Below are 22,118 nucleotides of genomic sequence, written 5' to 3' on the forward strand. Positions count from 1 at the left end.
GAAGATGTTAAACTCATTCTTCCCAAATACCAAATTATTTAAAATCGTTTAGTAATTTTGAAAATAAAACAAATTAAGTATTTTGGGTGATGAACCATGCGGACGGTTAGTTTGTGCATTTCTATGCAAATATCTTATGAACATGAGTTTCATAATCCATAGCTCACAGGTCAACACATTGAAGGCCACTAATTTACTGTCCGGCTTGCAATTTTATTGTATCTTCCAGGTTTTATAATTTGTACCTTATCTGCTCAAAATACAATTTAACTTTAGGTTTCCGCAAAGTACTGGAAAGATTCAAGTGAGGATTAGTAAGGAAGAGGGTAAAAGTGTATAGGCCTCTTAAAGTTCAAGAACCGATAACTAATTTTCGTAAGACCTCATAATCAGATTTTTTGTTAGGAGAATAACATTTAGATAGGGACAAATTGCGAGGATGTGATGAAGACGTATGTGGCTCAGGATTATGTGCACTGACAGGCTTTGATTTTATCGGTGCTAAAGCCTTAGCAATCAAAGGCTCTCGGAGCTCCTGCCGAGGGTACGTACCAGAGGAATAAATATCTTCTTGCTCTGACAATTCAAAGAGTAGCCCCTGCAACTCCGACATCAGCCATCAAGGAATGAGTTGAATAAACTGACATTGCCGAAATACTGATGTCACATGAATCACCACAGAGTGAGCCACGTGCATTGTGTTATTTAATCCATTTAGATTGTTCGCAGAATATTACATGTGTGGGTCGTGTCTCGATAAACAAATTTCTCCCCTCTCAGATGTACTGCAATAATACATGTGCTGTGTTACAGTGCAGATGGTTGTCACACCCTCTATTGTTGGAGATAACATCGCTGCAATTTTAAAGCGACAATGCGTCGAGTGTAGCGGAGCTGGACAATGAAACGGCCTCGAAATAATCATCATTGTAATCCCGAGAGACTAAATAAATAGCGGTGTCCACCCAGAAATGACCAGCCTCTGGCAATGTGCAGATTATAACGCTCTCCAGGTATGACGTCACAACAAATGTACACGCTCGGCATAGTATTCTTAAACAATAGCTGTGAGAGATTCCATTAGTCCTACGCTTCTATTTTAATTGATGTCAGCTTAACACTTATGAGCAAACAGGGTATTCACATGTCAGGATGTCTGATATTTTGCCGGTACTCGATAAATATGATTCGATGGGATGATTACATAGGCTATTACTTTTATGTTTGTGGAGGTATAGGCCGTGTATCTGTTCTTGTGAAATGTTGGCATTCGACGGGGTTTGCTAGAACCAGGGGGCTATCACTGTATTTGTATGTCATGCTGCATGCAAAATTACATAGTTTTCAACTCCAACACAATGTACGGGGAAAATCTCCAGCAATTTTCAGTCTACCTGTATTATGTAGTAAAAGTACACGGCTTTCACCCTGTTTACTGACTTGTTGAATCAAAGCAAAATAGGCGTCAGATGTCAGTTTGTAAAATGTAATTCTACTTTAAAAATTTTCTCACGTAACAACATATATGAAAATTGTCTCAGATGACGACTATCTCAGCAAATATCTGAAAACTGTTTAGGATTTGAAGTTTTTAAGGCGGTGAATTTGAAGATGGCTGTCTTTTTGGTTGTTGCGCCGTGAAGTCTGATATCCCTGATGATGGAGGCAGCAAGGACCTCTGAAACGTCGGTAAACTTCCACCAGACTACACGGCGCAAGAACCCAGAAGACAGTCATCTTCTATCTGAAGACTGTTTCACATTACCACGTATATGAGAACTGTCTGATAAGCCACACATCTTCGAACGGTCTTCAGGTCTCTGGCTCTTTGTTATTGTGTATTTAGAAAATCTCACCACACGAAGTATCACTACATAGCAACCATTATCGTCGTCGGTCTTCAAGTGTCTGCTTTTGAAAGTCGTTAGAAACTATGTGTTTACACAGTTATATTCACATAATTCCAATTTTCTTCTGTGATCGAATATTAGTATCTTGTACTAGATGACAATAGTATTACTTCTTGAAAAGCTAATAGTACGCACTGCAATTAAGAAATTCTCCCTTTTTTAAAACCTGTGCTATGTTAACAAGAATCCCCACGACTCCCTATCCTGAGCCCGATGAATCCAGTCTCCACCGTCCATCCATATTTCCCTAAGTTCCTTTTAATATTATCATCCCATCTACGCCTAGATCTTCTGAGTTGTTTCTTCCCTTCAAGATGTCAGACCAATATTGCATAGCATTTCTCATTTCTCTATGCTTGCTACACTCCACCCCTGCATTCTCCTTGCTCCGATCACCAACGTTAAGTGACTCCCTGGCCACCACGACATGGCGCGTCCTCGGATTTCGGAAGAAGGAGACGGCCTCCAGATGTGGAAGGTAACTGCGAATAAATTGAAGAAGCAGTCGTGGACAACCGACAAGGAGTGATCCTCCAGTTTGAGAGCTGCGCGTGGCTAACAATTCCCCAACGTAATGAAATGGTCGGGTGTGTGAATGTATCAGTAAAATCACTTTCCTCGCTTTCATTCGCAAAAGGATAACGTAAGCTCGAGACCACAAACTTTATTGCAGTAAAACAAAGGAGAAACAGACCGACAACGCAAAAATATGAAACAAATATATTGCACCAATTCCGTTTTTAAATATGCCATACAACCCGTGAGCAGTAGCCTGGAGATATTTGAGCTAGAAGACACAAGGACATGGTAAAGTTCTTAAAGTGTTTTCATTGTTGACTCCTGCAGTCTTGTAACCTACTAGGTTGCCATGGAGAATCTATCCTGTGCCGCGGCATCGCGTGAGAGGGTGTCCGTTCGTGTGGACTCCTCTTCATTCTAATGCACGCAACGTGTCCTGCAGCTTGTACTGCATAATATGCATATTGTAATGGTAATTATGCAAAACATTAAGCTATTGTGGCGAAAATTCATTAAACTCTCCCCCTATACATCAAATCAACAATCCCTGTGACGTACTATGTGCTATAAGGTGTTCCAAAATATATTACATATTCATATTATAGTAGAAAATGCTGCAGTAATTATAACAAGGAGATTAAATCCATTTTCACCTTATTATCCTGTGTCAGAGCAAATCTATTTGTAAAAAAATAACAGACAGAATTTTACATACGTGATGTATAGTTAATTTAAGCGGTTCATCATTACAGTGCCATCGAATGTGATTACAGTTTCCTACTTTTTTATCTCGTCTTTCTGTATTTTTACTTTTTAAGTGATTTCCTTCTAGCTTTCTCTCTGTCTCCCGTATTTTTGCAAATATGAAGAAAACAACTTAATATCATTGTATGATAACATTATACAGGCATACCTCGGAGATATTGCGGGTTCGGTTCCAGACCGCCGCAATAAAGCGAGCCACACGAATGTTTTGGTTTCCCAGTGCATATAAAAGTTATGTTTACACTATACTATTACACTAGTCTATTAAGTGTTCAATAATAGCATTATGTATAAAAACCAATACGAGAACATTGCGAGAATTACCAAAATGTGACACAGAGACACGAAGTGGGCACATGCTGTTGGGAAAATGGCGCCGATAGACTTGCTCGACGCAGGTTTGCCGCAAACCTTTAATTTGTAAAAAACGCAATATCTGCGAGGCGCAATAAAGCGAAGCGCAATAAAACGAGGTATGCCTGTACTGTATTCGTGAAACGTTTATCTCAAATATTGCTAAAAATCGTGTATAAAATGTTTTCTTTCTTTCTTTCTCTTTATCCACTTTTACCCGTAGGTGTCGAGGTTCATTTATTCATTTTCTTGATCTGTTTGGACAATGATAGGACTCCTAGGATGAGTGATCAGCCCGACGCAGGGCCTCTACCTATACAAACACAGACATACGCGGACAAACATCCATGCCTTGAGTGGGGCTCGAACCCACGGTCGCAGCGACCACGCGCACGAGGTCCATGCCTCAGACCGCGTGGCCACTGCGGCCGGCTGTATAAAATGCTAATGGCTAGTAATTAATAATATTCAGTTTTCACACTATGGAATTAAAGAGTAAAAAATTACTCTTGCACATATTAGACATCACATAAGGTAACATATATATTAGGAAACACGTTATTTCCTCTCCCAATTTCAATAGAAAATGCGTGTTTTCCTCTTTGTCTCTGGTTTATTCTTTACTGTGTTTACATTTGGATAAACTTTTAGGCGTTTCATTGTTGTCTAAATTACACGTGCCTGAAAAATGCCCAGAAAATTGGCCTATATGGATCGAAGTTGACGAAGTGAACAATATGACGCGGAAATTCGTTGTTTATATATGCCGCCAGGAATTGTTAGGATACTGAAATGTAAGAGATTCGTTTGACCTGAGTATTTGGCTAAGATGGGAAGACAATGAATGCATAACTAAAGGAATTTTAATGAGGGAATCTCTTGGAAAATATCCACTTGCAAGACCGGGATGGAGATGTGATGATAGCATTAAGATGATTCTTAAGTAGATGGTTGTGAAGATGGAAATATTTCTTTTTGTGTATTTATGATTTATTTAACAACATTGTCAATATCTCAGAATATATTAGGTACTTGTTCTATTCTATACCTTCTTATGGAGAACCAAATATATAGAGTCGAACAGAGGTCGATCACTGAATAATAAATTAGAAAAGATGTGGAAGGAAGCGGGCGTGACACAATTTAAGGTATGAAGCCAGCACTTTCTAGAAGAACTGAGGAAAATCGATACAAAGACTTAGTCGATGTAGTCGGTCTCCAGGCCAAATATGTAACTCTGGATCTCCTAAATACGAAGTAGGTGTGATATCACTCGATCGCATCGTTAAGTAGGATGAAGCTGGCTGAAGGTGCTGTCCACCGGTTGGCTTTGCTATTATCTGTGCATTATCTTCGGGCTATATATCTCCATATTTTTGTCAGAGAGTTAAATAGTTATGTACAGTTTGGTGTGATTAAAAATTTCAATAAGTTTGGAAAGGTTTCATTTACTGATACGTGTTTAAATCACACGGTAATTATCTTAACTAGAGTTCGAATAAACCAGAAAACAAAACCAAAAATATATTTTATGAATACAGTTGTAACTGTTTCTGGATTTCGGTTATTAACATCTTCAATAAACAACTCTATATTTCGTTCAACTGGATCTTACAGCGACAATCTTCACTCTCATGAAAACTAGCTCCTCTGTGTTACATTCGTGTTTTAACTTCCCTACGGTCGAAATCTGTACATTAGGGACAAATAAGCTGACTACATGGAGCTAAGTTCTCGAGAAGGTGTTAGCACGCTTAGTTACTAGAATCCAGTTTGCACCTTCCAACCCTCTCAATAAGATCCATTTTCATATAATCTTTCAGTTCAAGCTTAGGTCTTCCAAGTTATCTCTTACCTTCGGGCCTTCCAACGAAAATTTCGTTCGCATTTCTCCTCTGCTCTATCAGAGTAAAGTAGGGATATAAAATATAATTTTTTCGACAGTTCACTTAATCTCGATTATTTGTAATTCCTATAGCTTCTGCAATTAGTTTTCCAAAGCGCGAGACAATTCACTATGTAATTCGCTACGATTTGTGGTGAGTGAAACAAAACTAGGATCATGCCCGGAACGATTCGGCAAGAAGATAACATAAACCAATAAAATCTTCTCGGGCAATCAGAACCCTGATGATGGGGAAAGATTTGGTTCCCGAAACGTCGGTTTACTACGGTAACCAGTTAACGCGGCTGATCGGGTGAGAAGATTTATTGATTGTACTCGCCGCGAAAGTCTCATACCCTAGATAACAACATATTTTACATTGTTTAACTTAGTTATAACAGACACAGGATAATCGATAGTGCAATGAATTTTAAAACGTACTGTACCTGATCGTAAGCCAAGCATTTTGGATTATGTTAGAAGGGATAACCCTACGCTTCACCATGTATGTTATATGTCGAAACAATTATCCACTTTGAGAATATTCTACTATAGCCAGTTAACCAAACAGTGTGAACCTTATAACTGATTGTAAAATTTGTTTGTTGGACATAAAATGTTATTGTACGTCATGGTTATTGCAAAATATGCTCTCTGACACATCCCTAAGCCTACTTTGTTGTTTGCCTGTGAACATATAGCTTACTGTTTACAACAGAATGGTGAAAAGTAATTGAACTGAAGGGAATTGGTTTGAGCTGAACTTTCGTTTTTAATGTTAAAATTGTTGACATTTTAATTCTCGTTGTTGTTTTGTAATACAAATGTATCCAGGCGTTTACTTCGACTTGCCAGTACGTGTGCTATGCAGGGAAATAATATTTATTCAAAATGTGGACTACCAAGTAAATTATCAATGTCAGCTACCACAACACTGGATGTCGTTCCTTCAAAAGCAATTGTTTATATGTTGTAGGTTTTCATAGTATTATTTACGAGAAATGTTTACCACCATTATGTCCAAGATCTTTTTATCTTCCGGTTTATTATAGAAACTAAACAAATTATGAAGATTTCCGTCTTCTGGGTTTCATCGCCCTGATGACGGAGGCAGTATGACCTCTGAAACGTTGGTAAACATCTACCAGACTTTAATTTTTATCTCTTAATTGGGTCATGTTTGTGTTATATCAATACATATATTTATTTTTCAGTCTATACACAAAACTTGTTTTAAAATAATGTTGTTTAAAATTTTATAACATTTACAATATAAATTGCATTATGTTATATTTTATATTTTATTTTATGGCGCCATAAAATATAAAATATAACATAATGCAATTTATATTGTAAATGTTATAAAATTTTAAACAACATTATTTTAAAACAAGTTTTGTGTATAGACTGAAATATAAATATATGTATCTACCAGACTACACAGCGCAACAACCCAGAAGACAGAAATCTTCATACTCATCGCCCTGATGACGGAGGCAGTAGGACCTCTGAAACGTTGGTTAACATCGACCAGACTACACAGCGCAACAACCCAGAAGACGGAAATCTTCATACTCATCGCCCTGATGATGGAGGCAGTATGACCTCTGAAACGTTGGTTAACATCGACCAGACTACACAGCGCAACAACCCAGAAGACAGAAATCTTCATACTCATCGCCCTGATGACGGAGGCAGTATGACCTCTGAAACGTTGGTTAACATCGACCAGACTACACAGCGCAACAACCCAGAAGACAGAAATCATCATACTCATCGCCCTGATGACGGAGGCAGTATGACCTCTGAAACGTTGCTTAACATCGACCAGACTACACAGCGCAACAACCCAGAAGACAGAAATCTTCATACTCATCGCCCTGATGACGGAAGCAGTAGGACCTCTGAAACGTTGGTTAACATCGACCAGACTACACAGCGCAACAACCCAGAAGACGGAAATCTTCATACTCACCGCTGTGAAAACCTCAAATCATACATAAACAAATTATATTATAAGTTTCTATAAATTTACTGTCGCTTTATATGGGTAAAAATTTTATCTTATCTCAAAGCCTAAGCGATGAACAGAGATTGTTGGTGAATCAGAACAATGTGTTAAGGACAATATTTTGACGGAAGGAAAAAGTCGTAACTACTATGGATAAAATTGCATAACGAGATATTTAATCCTTTGTGTTCTTCACCAAATATTCACCAGAACGGTTAATGGTGTTTATTTCTCAAACTTTATATTAATCGTATGGCAGAACGTTTGCAAGTACGTATTCTCTTATATCGGCAGTAGAACGATTGGATAAAGGAAAATTAAAATTTAATTGCATACGATGAGATAAACGAGCAGATTATAGTGTCTTAGAATGTTCTGTTTAAGTGTCGTAACAGTGTTGTTACTGATCCTTCATATGCACAGAGCTAACTTCAATGCTGAGAGGTCTAGACTTCATAATTGTCTATTAATTGTGTATTAATTTTTTTTTTAAGTTAAGTACTTTAGGTTGGATGGTTTTGTAATTTATGAGTTGGTTGATTTTGAGTGGGATGTGTTGTTTTGTTGTGTCTTATTGTTTTTGTTGTGTCCTTCTTTTATTGTTTTGTTCTGTCTGTGTTGATGTATCTCATTGTTTGTGTGTCTTATTGTTTTTGTTGTGTCCTTTTTTTATTGTTTTGTTCTGTCTCTGTGTTGATGTATCTCATTGTTTGTTGTGTCTTATTGTTTTTGTGTCCTTTTTTATTGTTTTGTTCTGTCTCTGTATTGATGTATCTCATTGTTTGTTGTGCTTATTGTTTTTGTTGTGTCCTTTTGTTTATTGTTTTGTTCTGTTTCTGTGTTGATGTATCTCATTGTTTGTTGTGCTTATTGTTTTTGTTGTGTCCTTTTGTTTATTGTTTTGTTCTGTCTCATTGTGTTGATGTATCTCATTGTTCTGTTCTGTCTCATTGTTTTGTATCTTATTGTAGGTCACTGCCACCGGGTATAAACCCATTTACAGTCAATAATAAATAATAATAATAATAATAATAAATAAATGTTACGGCCTTGGGGTGGCGAATAAATCTTTCTTTGGCGAGCATATTCTTTGTAATACTTCTTATCATTCATTTGTTAAATTCTCACACTTGTAAGTGGTTTTGATGTGTTGAATTCATATTTTTTGGAACACCATAAGTACATTCTACAAAAGACCAAGTATTTTGAATGATTATCTACATCAGATTAAAGCTCTTCCTTGCAGATATATACAATCTGTAATATTATAAAGATAATTTTCGTATGGAATTTCCTGAGCCGGAGGTTTTTTGCGCCCGGCAGGTCGCGTGTTAGAATGTACCGGACATCATCCTTTATGCGTTCTGTCTAGGAGCAAAAAGATCCAGTCTTGAGTCTGCATGGCCAAAGTCTGTCTGCCTGAGGACCGGATATGCATGCATGATATAACGGTCATCGTGATGGAGTTACCATTTCGAGCATGAGATGACAAAGCAGAATGATAAAACAAAAAGGAACGCTTCAGGTACGAGAAACTGCATGGGCGTAACAAACAAGAGCCTGTTATTTTTGTTGCGCTTTTACGTTTTATCAGTTAGATGACTGGCTATGGGCCGCAAGACCGAAGTTCATTACGGGTGTGATCGATTACCTTTTCAGTAGTTCTGTTTTTCTGCAAGGAGTGCAGACATCACTTAAAATTACCGTAGTTAAGTCCTCAGTCAACCACGTTCCATAACTTTCCGTGTATCTTTGGACCTGATAATGGCTGTTCAATTTTGCTACGAAGACAGTTCCGTAATAAAATAATACGGTCGAGACAATATTTAATGGAGCTGATATTCTCAGTTCTGACACGTTACTCCAAAGATTAACCGGTTAAATAAGAAAGAAAATTAAGAAACGCCCCCTCGAAGATTGCTGTCTTCTGGGGTTTTGCACCTTGGCTCGAGGTTGGCGTGGATTATTTTATGTACGGTCACAGCGATACTATGAGTTTACAAACCAATCGAACGGGACAAAATTTTCAGTATTGGTCGCATGACTTTTCTATCACTCTATACATAAGCCGTTGTAATGAACAACTACTTTCTTTGGCTGAGAAGCTTTTGTCCTCCCACATACACGTCTACCACTCACACGCGTTCACAAGGTGGAACCATGACTAAGTACGGTATCTGTGGAAACAATCACGAATTTCTTCTGTGCTATAAGTAGTTGAACCTGCATCTTCTCCTCACTGATTCTTATCTGAATTTTTCAGTACTTTGTGGGAACCTAAAGTTAAAATGTTTTGAGCTGTAGGCAGATCTGATATAGGTTAAAAAAAACCGGGAGTAAAAACAGAAAAGTAAGCCGGATAGTAAATGAGTGGCCTTAAACCTGTATGAGTTAAAGTCATTCACGTAGTGAGTCGTATTCTTTGGGTTTGTGACAGTGGTCTTGTAGACATTTCTTTGATAGTTATGTATTGTCTGAATTGCCTATGATGATCTAGACGCTGGCTTTGTCTGTCCACTCTTTAGGCAGAGGGGAAGGAAGGGTACTTCCTCTGCCCCTAGCAATAAAGAATAGATTTATCTAATAGATCTCGTCTTTCTTTCCCCCTGAATCTTGTACTGGAGTATTCTTTGTCGTCTTGAATCACGTGAAATGCTGAGCTTCGAGCCTGCATCCAACTAATAAAAGCGTAGGTCTTTACTGTGTAAGTTTCTGTAAATATTTTAGTCATTTAAACTTAATGTGAACTGTTGAAAGCTTAAAATAATATGTATTGGATTTAAACAATACTTCTCCCTTCTGCAACTCGGCCTTCTACTTAATCTTGTAATTGATACATGAAAGACAGTGCACCGTAAGAAACAAATAATTTTTCACTATTAAATTAATATTCTAAAAACAATATAATGTGATATCACGTGTTGTACTGAATACCTCCATGATGGCACAGTTTTCGAACAAAGAAATGATGTTGAACGCACGGAAATAAATTGATGCAGTACAGAAGGAAGGTGCGTTGTTTCTTGGGATGAAAACTAGGCAAGAAAATAAACAGACAAAATTATTATCATCATGATCATTGGCTCTACAGCCCTGTGTGGACCTTGGCCTTCTTCAAAAGCTTCTTCCATTCTTCCTCATTCACAGACAATCTGTTTGCCAGTCCACCGTGAATGAGTCCTCTGATTTCGTAACAAGTTGCTTTTGTAGGGTGGGGTTGTCAGCCCCACGCCCAACCCCCAAACTGGATGACCAGACCTCCTTTTTTACAGCCCCCGGAGGCAGGGTGGCCCAGCTATACAACCAGGCACTGGGTAGCTCGGGTGCCAGTCCCCGTAACCACTGATGTGGGTCCCTGAGGGGAGACGAAATTATTCAGTATCATAAATGAGCGAAATCGCTCAAAAATTTCTGGATTTCTTAGAATTGGGATCGTAGTTTCGAATCCCGTTCGGAGCATTAATACATTTCCTTTATTTTTTAGTGTTGGGCTCTTTGTTTTGCGATTCGCCTTATTCCGCCAAGGTAAAAGTTATACTAAAAATAAGAACAGAATTCTAAACAGACAGCTCATAATTTCTTTAACGACGAACAACAGTTTATGTTGCGAAGTCTGAACAGTAGGCCTATACTGCAGGCGTTTTATGCTCCCTGCATATTTTTGTTCATTTTACAGGTACAAAGGCAAAAGAGTCTTGAGTCCTAGAAATTTAGGACACGAAAACTAATTTTGTGAGTCCTCTTAAATTAGATGTAAGGCCTTTTCAAGAAATATATAAATATGACTATATAATCAGGAACTGAACTGAAGACTAAAGGGCTATTTCCGATATATTACAGGCAATAGGCCTATAGGAAATTAAGCAGTAAACGTTAATATTTCGGTTGTAGTTTTCCGATGCTTATATATCTCTTTACCCTGGTACTCGCAATATAACGTTGCGTTTCAGCTGATGTTGTTGTACACAATTGATCTGTAATATGATGATGAAGAATTGTTTGGAAGGGATGTGGAAGCGAGCGCTGGTATCTATTATAAGATACTATCCCAGTATTTGTCAGGAGCGAATGAGAAAAATCACTGGACATCCTATCAGAATAGTCCATCTACGATGCAAGATTCAAACTCGTGAAATACCGAATACGGAGTTTTAACAATTACTCCATCATGTACGGTAAAGTTGGCTGAAATGAGCAGTTTAGTTACACTGAAACTTTTGTTGCCAGTGCCGAAACACTGCCACCGTGCAAATTTGTACTTGAAATTTTTGTATACGCTACATTCTACTATTTTTAAAAATGAAATGAACTTTATTTCACATGGTAGGCCTTTAAGTCACAAAGTAGAAAAGAGACAATATCTGTAACCATGGTAAATGCCGGCAAGCAATATGAACCTTTCCTCATTTGTGCGTAATTCGCATTCATTCCTTTTGCATCAGACCTGGGCCTATTAATAATGCAGTGACACGTGTAATATGGACGCTCCACTGGTAACGGAACCAGAGAAGAACGGCGACATGTGAATGAATTTTTGTGGTCGTAGGGCGTTGAACTTGTGAAATAGACGCGAGAATGAAGTTTCAGTTTGGCGATACCGAATGAGACAGAGAAACGTTTACGAATGGCTGGAGAGGTTCAAAGGAGGGTGGACTAGTGTCGTTGATGCACGTTCTGGGCGAACAGAAACTGTAACATGTTCTGAGGCTAAAAATTGATTGATCAGCGGCCTGGGAACAACCAAAGAAACAGAGCAGATGAAACTGCGTCTGAAATAAGCATCGGTCATGCAAACAAGCACTGCAAGAATGGCTTAATATTCAGCCGAAATATTTTATTTTGATGGAGTCACGAAACTTGTAAACCGTAGAAAGAAATACATTGTTATTTACCGTGTGGCTACTTAAAATATTTGATTTGCCTCGATTTTGTGTGTTATAAACAGACTTAACCGTACCTAAGTAACTGAGCTCTGAGAATTATTTCATGGATAAATTTTTTGACAAAGGCAAAATTTACACTGCGCTGGAAAACAGGTGTGAAGCATCTTTCTCAGCCCCATTTACTCCAAGAAAGCTCATGTTAGTACCGAATATATCTATGCCACCTATCCACTTACAGTTTACATTATTATTAAAAATACGGTGATTTTCCTAACAGCTGGACGTCGACTAGAATTGCAGGTGCCCATTAATATTCACCAAATGTTGATCCAGCAAACTTTCCACAGGGCGGAATTTCCACCCCGTCCCCCAGAGAACAGCACTCTCAAATTTCTTCAATAGTTCAAGATTTTTGTCTTCTGGGTTGTTGCGCCGTGTAGTCTGGTAGACGTTTGACGACATTGCATCGCCCTGATGATTGAGGTAGCACGGTCCTCTGAAACGTCGGTCAACTTCTACCAGACTACATGGCGCAACAACCCAAAACACAGCAATCTTCAGACTCACCGCCGTGAAAACTTCAAATCATTTAATAATTCAGTTTGACAAACTAATTTTTCTCAGGTGACTGCCGTCTGGGTTGTTACACATTGTAGTCCAGTAGGAGTTTACAGACGTTTCAGAGGAAGGCTTCTTGCCTCATCGCCCTGATGAAGGAGGCAGCAAGTACCTCTCAAATGAAGATAAACTTGCCACCGTGCTTACCTGAAATCTCATTTAATATTCTAAACGTCTTTCCTCGACATTATCACCGTTTTGTTTAAACTCAGTTCTGGTGAAATGGCCGCCTTTCGGCAGGCCCTAACAATTGTTATAGTCTAGAATGAATCTACAGTAGATTCCGGTTAATTGGGCCATCGGTTAATCGCTGGAGCCGTCTATTTGGAACAAATCTTTTAACTCTTTACGTGGAACTTCGCATAATTGGGGCAGCCGCTTAATTGGGCTAAGGTTTTCCAGTCCCTATGTGCCCCAATTAACCGGAATTCACTGTATTGCATTGCTTTAATTTTTTTTAAAAAAAAATTTCCCGCGAGTTCAAAGAGAAGTAGCTTTCTTTAAAGGGTACATTTCGCGGCCAGGGGGTCCAGCCTCGTCAAACTGGCTGTTCGTTACCGTTCCCTTGTAACGGGCTCATTGTGTCTTATGACTGATTACTTATCGCTTCGTTAGGAGATTTTAAAACCTTCGGATCAAACTTATTCATCATCCTGATGACGAAGGCACCAATGACCTCAAACGTCAGTAAACTTCTACCAGATATATGACGCAACAACCCAGAAGACAGCCATCATCAAGTGAGTGCTTATTTACAAATATACCTCACATAATTAACGAAACTAAGACGATCCACGCTACTGAGATGCCGTAGCACGTAGTTTAACAGCCCACTAACACAGAGAAGCTACGTCACAATTTATAATGATTGTTTTAACACCGTCACATTTTTAAAAAATGTAACTTTTTTTTATTTTTCGCATTTTCGGTAAACTGCTTTCAAGGCGTAAGCCTAATCCAGCGGTTAATGTAGAATTACACCTTGAATGCACAAGGAGGAGCGGATGGATATCTCCACACATTCTTACTTCGACATTACTTACCCATTTCTTAAAAACCTTAAACTACAACTACAGGTGTAAAATATCCTAATAGACCTACATTTTGCAGCACTTGATAATTGATAAGCCTACTTAAATCCGTTACATTCACCAAAAATTTCGAAACTCGAGCACGTAATGGATTTGCTTATAAATTCCATAATTGAGAGTCGTAATTATTTGCGCTAGGTTAACATAATTCATTGCTGGAACATATCTATTCTTGATTTTCCGCGGCATGGTGTTATGTTGCCCGCGGAGACATTTGAAATAAGAACACGTCTTTTAACTCTTTCCCTGGCAACGGCGCGGTTGAACGCCGAAGCAATTCCACCCGTTTCCTGGCGAACTATGAAAGAAAACTTACCACCTCTTCCATATTCCCAAGTGACCCTATCATAAATCCTTGTTGTTCTTTGACGGGATTAAAATAACTTTGTCAACGATTGCCGATTTGTTTTGTTTCTAATATTTTCATAAGTTAAAATATAAATAATATTTTAAAAAGGTTATGAGCTTTTAATTTATGGAGACGTACATTACGTTACTAATTCGTTTTGTAAAAATGTGCTACAAATAAACATACCCTAGCCAAGGTTGTGAATTGCACTTGTTACAAATTCTTCACATTATTATCAATATATATTTATTGTATATAATGTATAGAAAAATGCGCAGATAAAAGTATATATATAATTATACATTTTATATATTGAACTTCATGTTGCCCGCAAACAGACCAAATTTTGCCGAAGTTGCCTGCAGAACAAAAAGGGTTTGGCAGGCCTGCCTTAGAGGGACTGGAACCCCCAAGACCGTGGGGCACCTTTCGCGTGTCGTCTGTAATCGAGAGGTGATAACTGTCTTTCGAGATGTGGTTTCGAATAAAGTCTGAACAACCACTGCATTTAATTCAGATCGTCTCTTACTGCGTTATATCACGCAATGAAACGTAAAAACTATGCAAAGAATGTATATTGGTCTTCTGGGCTACACTAAGACTAACGTCGGCTTCTCCACTGCATTGAGAACCTCATATCTCATATATTTAACTGTTTAAACGTATTCACTATATGTTGTTGCATTAAAAGACGTAGACCTTGTAAGACCACATATAACAGACCAGTAGACAGCCATCATAACAAAAATAGTCAGTTTACTACTGACTTGTAAAACAACGTGAGTGTTAAGAAGATTTATGTCTTCTAGGTTGTTGCGCTGTGTAGTATGGTAGATGTTTACCAACGTTTCAGAGGTCATACTGCCTCCGTCATCAGGGCGCAATAACCCAGGAGACAGCACTCTTCAGACTCACTGCTGTGAAAACCTCAAATCATACAACTGTAGTGTCTACAGACTGAATTGTGTGACTTGATTAATGCCCTGCGAGTCGTATTTAAGAATGCCAGGCGATTAAAGAATCGTTTGATAAAGAAATCCTTTCGACGTATGTGGAAACAGTTGTGTCAAGTATTACGCGATTAATATGAGAAGCGACGGACAACGAGGGCTTGCTGTACTGTAGTCTCATCTTCTCTGTGGAAAGGTGCATGGTTTAACAGCGAATAGTCAATGCTGCTTTAGTAAAGCGAACATGTGAACAAGTGTATAAACCTCTATTCGTCTCAAAGTTCTCTCCATAAGAGTAATAACATACAGGAATATTTAATGCTGAACAGACATGTCATTCATCATGTTAGCAGTGTCAGAAGTGGCATAGATCACAGATCACTCAGGAGAGGAGGAGACCTTGCAATGGAGGGTTCGGTTCTCCATCTAGTGTCGGGTGTTGATGGATGTAGCACACACACAGATGCTCCTTGACTCGTGACACGTGACATGTGGCAAGCGACTCGGCTACTCCAGGTGTGGCGGGACATGTAGCTCATGGGTTCTCCCAACATACGTCACAGCTACTCTGCGTCAAATGAATCAAGAGATGGCATACGGTCAATGAAGAAATGCAGGTCTATGAAGCCACTCAAGGAACAATGAGGCGACAATGGGGGTGAAAAGTTGTTTTGACTTGCTGATTCTTTTAAATTAATTATGATGGCGGACTGATTAGTATTGTATACGATATTATTCAAAGGCAACGTTTGTTTCAGTGTGAAAATGCTTTATTACAAAGCAACTGAGTCGATAATTACACTTGGGTTCTAGCTAAAATTGGGTTAGTTTACACACTAATACAATTAATTATTGTCCTTGAAAAAAAGTTCTGTCGGTCTACAAATCACGCATGTAGATAAGTTTTCTTCATTAGTGTTCAAGTGCTAGTGCTTTTTTCTTTCCACAGCTTTCCTTTTGCTCGTTCCATCATCGACGACTTTCGCTCACAGCAACACGGGAATGTTCGAGACATTCGAAAAGTAATAATTTCGCATCTGACAGAAAACAAGAAAGAATTGGTTGTCTATCCGTGTGTGCTGTCGCTTCGCGGTCTTCCCCCATCCCCTCCAACGTGTGTATGTATTTGTAACGGTCATCAAGGCTCGGAGTTTCATTGCAGAAACTGTAAGCAGCCAGCCAACCGCTCGGAGTGACATCACGGCAAATACTCGTGATATTTGACAAATGTTCGTCGTCATCTCTTGCAATTTGTAACAGTGAATGTGTCTACGTTTATCTTTTGCTGCACTGCATTTCAAATGAGCTTATGGTGTGTTATTTATCAGCATTGTATCTACTGCTGGTGATATTTATGTGTGGCCGTGAATATTGCTGAGAATAAGTAGTCGTGATGTTCAAAAGGTGTTCTGTTGCCTTTTTCCTTCTTTGATTGACGCATACTTATACCAATGCAAATACTGCAGATTTCATTGTCAACCTGTGTGTATCAAAGTTACTGGATCCAGTTATTGAAGCTGGGACAAGTATTAAGAACAAACTTTGTAACATGAAATGTCGTATAATTCATGACAGTTTACCAATGCAGATTGTTAAGAAAAACCGATAACAGCGTGCTCGTAACACAAGAAGCCAGCTGATCACAAGAGCGAAAGAGTATAACGAAAGTAGCTGTCATGGTTCCGTAACTTTTCCATAACTGAAGAGAAAATGTGACGTTATTGGACAGTAGCCGTCCGCCATGGCATTCTGACCAGCCCCTAGAGACGCCAGTATTGACAATGACCAGACAGATCATCAGACAAAAACGTGCATCCGCCATAAACCGGCTCCTGTATATCATACACTCTAAGTGGTATCCAAACCTTTCTTCCCCTCACCTTACTTTTAATACGGGTACGGTATAATGGAAGTAATGTCACTGTGGAAAAAGAAATATTTAAACATTTAGGAAATGCGTAACGAAAAGTGTGTTACTGAATAAAAAAGAGTAATACCGGAAGTTTCCGAGTTTGAGATACGTTCATCAGTCTGTTTAAATATGACGAAAGTGTTGTCACATTTGGAACAAATATCTCCAGATTTTGGAGGTACAAGGTGTGATCGGAAAGTTTCTAGACTGCGCCTATAAAAACCCGTACACTTATCTCAGGTATTAAATTCATCCATCACCCTCGAAGTAGTTCCCCTGGGAGTAAACACAACGATCCCAGCGCCGCTGCCAAGCCTGGAAGCATCCCTGGAAATCTTTCTTTGTCAGCCTGTCAAGCACCATCTGCGATTCTGCCTGAATCTCTTCTATCGTCTCAAATCTCCTTCCCTTTAGCTGAATTTTCATCTTTGGGAAGAGGAAGAAGTCACACGGAGCTAAATCCGGCGAATAAGGAGGGTGCGGGATGACGGCCATGGTGTTTGAGGCCAAAAACTGCCGAACTTTGAGGGCGGTGTGCGCTGGCGCGTTGTCATGATGCGTCGCATGTGGAGTTCTTTCTTTAGAATCAGCTGACAGGTCCCATAGCCTATCCCAACAATGTCGCACAAGTCGTTGATGATACGACGTCGATCTTCGTGAATGGCCTGCCGAATCTTCGTAACATTTTCGGGCGTTGTGCTCGAAGATGGTCGTCCAGAACGCTCGTCATCATCGACAGAGGTTCGGCCATTTTTAAAACGTGAATGCCACACAAAAGTTTTTGCACGACCCATTGCAGACTCCCCAAATGCTTGCTTTAGTATTTCATAGGTTTCCGTAGCCGTTTTGGCGAGTGTTTGGCAAAATTTGATGCACACGCCATTCCGAAATCGCAGGAGGGTCGGTGTAATGCACTACCAAAACGCCCGTAACTAAGAAACAAATGCTAATTCGATGATGCTGGCTGGCACACTGATTCACTATGAATGTAGGCCGCACCCCCTAGCGGCAGAAGCTTGTACTACATCCGGTTCGCCCTCTATTAACACAGTCTTGAAACTTTCCGATCGCACCTCGTATATTGTGTGCTACTTGTTTCTGAATTCAAAAAACAAATTTTATGGGGTTATGTGATTAACGTCAGCCCAGCTACTTGCTTAAATATACAGAAATTACTGACACTGTAAAGCAAAAGTTAATGTCCAAATTCAGCATTAACTTAATGCTGAATTTGCTAAACTCGAAAGAGTAGGAAAGGCGATGTGTTTTTGTCTCTGATTTACATGAAATAATGTTAACTATGGAAATGAAAGGATCAGCTCCTAGAAAAACGGAATATGTATGTCTTGTTGAGTGGTGGGTCTTTCCGTAACCTCTGGTGGGCATGAGACCGGACAATACCGTGTATGTGACCAGATAGCCTCGGTAAAATTCCAGTACCAGCCTCAAGAGAAATTGCGAAATTATATTCCGTGCTAATAGTACTGTTAACAGGTACAGTTACCGAATTTGGAGGTCTGAAACCCCACACGATTTCATCGGACAAGTCCGCGATTTCTCTGCTGCTTACGTCATGGTATCGTTCTCTGTTGCAAGGGCACAATAAAGCACGGTCAGAAACTGCCTCTGTTGGAAGTTTTCCACAGTGGCGTGCTCTGCATTGAAGCAAGGGAGACATTGCTTCCGTAGTTAAGAAATGAAAATAATTCATTCATAAATAATTCAAGTTGAATACTAAGGATTGTGAATATTTTCATCTTCTCAAGAACGTAGCGTGTGGCGAAGCAAGAGACCGGACCGCTGGCAGCGAGTGTCCTTGGGGTAGTTACAGTTTCCTTTCGTTAATCTTCGAGTTCGTTCCACCCCAGTTCTTGTTGGGTGTTGTAAGCAACATCAAGTTTTATTAAAATACTGTTGCACGTGCATATTTAGATGGTGCAGGATTGTATTTGTGGTCGTATATTGAACCTTTTTTAACTCCAGAAAGTAAACGATCCGCGTGCAAGGGAAGCATTTCCAATCTCGTGGTACAATTGGCAGGGGATTGATTAGACTACACGCACAGCTAAAATGAACGTTGGCAGAGAACCTCCATGTGACTGTGCAATCGAACGCCTTTTAAAACGGAGATTTATGTGTAGGGACTTTTCTGGAAAAAAAATAACTATAGAAAGAGGATGACCAACATGCGACTTGCCAGAACTTAAAACACAAACCACATCATGTGTGAGGAAATTTAATTTTGAACAGTATTATAAAACAGAGTAGCTGTCCGGTTGCCGTAACATAGGAAAATCGTTTTGTTGGTCATGTCTATTATTTCTGAATGAAAAGAAAATATGGAACAAGACTGGATTCGGTGATATCAACAAACTTCATACAGCACTGAAACAACATAAGAACTCTGAAACCTACATTGTTTCAACAATGCAACTTGTAATGTTCGGCAAGTCTCGAATTGACTGTCAACTTCAAAACCAAAAGATACCACTGCTTCCGTTACGAAAATAGTACCGCACGCCACTGGTTTTCCGCTAAGATGATACATCGCCTTATTTCAACAGTATTGTAACACCGCAATGAATAAATTCACTGGGGTCGCGTTCAGCGACTTCAGGATGGCAAGTTAAATAGTTTCATGTATATGCTTTCTTCTTAAATATTAATAATCACAAATTTAGGTAACGTTATATTTTATAACTGAAGTTTACTTATGAATTCGACGCATTTGTGTCATTGTTTTTAATACGATACTAGCCACTGATGTAAAAGGAGAGAACTAGACAAATAAGCAACGACAATGAAGACGAGGAAGGAAGGAAGAAGGGGAAATGGTCATAACGGGAGAGACTGAGAACAAAAATAAGAATACAAATTTGTAAATGATAGAGAAAAATAAAACAAAGAAAGTTTGTTTCTTTCAGATGATTTGGATCTGCAAGGGAGATTGAAATCATAAGGAGGTAGCTTCTAAGCAGGTAAGTATAAAATAATTATTATATTTGTTTACCGTCAAATCACAATAAAATAGTAAGTTAAGATAATTAAAATGATTAAAATATCATCTTATGTTCCATATCGAGCATTCGATTTACATCGGAACATTTACAACATGTTTCGGTTTATCAAACCGTCATCAGGTGTAAATTATAAACTTTTAAACTCAAATTACAATTATTTATAGTTTTTACAATATTATAATTTTATCATCTTTCTCAGTATATTTTATGAAAGTTGTGTCAAGGTATTATTAATATAACATTATTGTTGAGGTGGTGTTATTGATGTTTATACCAGTCATATATGAAATAGCAATCGGTTCAGATGTGTTTCGAGGAGAGGTCCAGAAGTGTTACCATCTCGGAACGAGGTTCGTTATTGAGTCAATAATGTTATATTAATAATATCTAGACACAACTTTCATAAAATATACTGAGAAAGATGATAAAATTATAAAATTGTAAAAACTATAAATAATTATAATTTGAGTTTAAAAGTTTATAATTTACACCTGATCACGGTTTGATAAACCGAAACATGTTGTGAATGTTCCGATGTAAATCGAATGCTCGATATGGAACATAAGATGATATTTTAATCATTTTAATTATCTTATCTTATTATTTTATTGTGATTTGACGGTAAACAAATATATAATTATTTTAATTACTTCAAATATCAACGCAAATTTACCTGTAAAATGGAGACTGCAAAACGCCATATTAATTCGCGTATTTCCAGTTTCCTTCTAAGTCACCTTAAATGCGTTTTGTTATAAAATAAAACTTGAAGTGACGCTGCCGCTAATTGGCTCTATTATGCTAGACACAGAGCGACGAGCACTGCCATCTGGCTAGTGTATTACACGGCACCGGCCATCAAATGACAATCGAATTCTGTGCCCTCAGAGTATACTATTATGCTAATTCTGTGAGGGTTAATCCAGCTGCTACCTACCTGCTAGGACTAATAGAGACCGTACTTAACTAGGAAGAGAGATTCTGCTTGAGTCGGAAACAGTGAGACTTAAACAGGGATTTTGTTATATCCCCAAAATACTCTGAGACTTCCTTATTTTATGTTCGGGGTCAGTTTGTTGCACATTGAAAAACCTGTTCTCCACTTTTGAAACAAACACGCTGCACGAATTTGTTCAAAGGCTGGTGTATACATACCCCGAAGACTATTTTATTCCAAAACTAACACTTCTCATGTTACGAACAAGATACATAGCCTTGAAACGTGTAACACTATGCATGAAACCCCTCCGCTCATCATTTGACATTTTAAGCCAATCATGTGTACGAGTAGCTGTAAAAAGACTGAATTGTAACTTGCAGACAGAGTAAGCAAACATCAGCTGTTCATTGTATGCACAGTCTTCTGAGTATTGCGATATGTGGAATACGTTCCAGAGGAGCTTGCTGGTTCTTTCTTCAGTGTGGTAGAGGCAGAATAACAACATCGGACTTATCATGCCAACGTCAGTAATACGAGTTAGGTCTAATCTTGGTAGGTAAGAATTTTCGTTCACGAAGCAGCGCGCTTATATATACATCCCTCTGCCTGATCACAGCTTGTTAACGTTACATTAGCCTCAACATTGTCTCTAGTTTCCATGTGCCCACCTGCCTCCTCGTTGGTACGAGGTCACATAAGGCGTCTAATACATAAACGGTCTTTCGTATGTCTTCTGCTGTTTAGCTGCAAGGAAATCATATACGGTTTAATGTAAAAAACGATACAGCCGATATACAAAACTTAACAGTACGTAGCAACGGCGATAAATAAGTAGCCTGGTGCAAGGGATGTGACACATTCTCGTTTGCAGAACCTGAATTATACTGTAAGTAAAGTAAAGTAAAGTTTGT

General features: G+C 38.7%; 1 long non-coding RNA gene across 1 annotated transcript in view; it reads left to right on the top strand.

Moving 5' to 3' along the window:
* LOC110827522 (uncharacterized) overlaps positions 1 to 22,118 on the top strand; it is a 40,524-nt gene that overhangs the window by 6,539 nt on the left and 11,867 nt on the right. Inside the window, exon 2 of the long non-coding RNA XR_002542361.1 lies at positions 20,172 to 20,225. This is a non-coding gene — a long non-coding RNA (uncharacterized LOC110827522). The remainder of the gene's footprint in view (positions 1 to 20,171; positions 20,226 to 22,118) is intronic.

Source organism: Zootermopsis nevadensis, unplaced genomic scaffold (genome assembly GCF_977971745.1).
Source record: "Zootermopsis nevadensis isolate Lab colony 2312 unplaced genomic scaffold, Znev_1.0 Znev_ptg000006l, whole genome shotgun sequence".
Taxonomy (NCBI): domain Eukaryota; kingdom Metazoa; phylum Arthropoda; class Insecta; order Blattodea; family Termopsidae; genus Zootermopsis; species Zootermopsis nevadensis.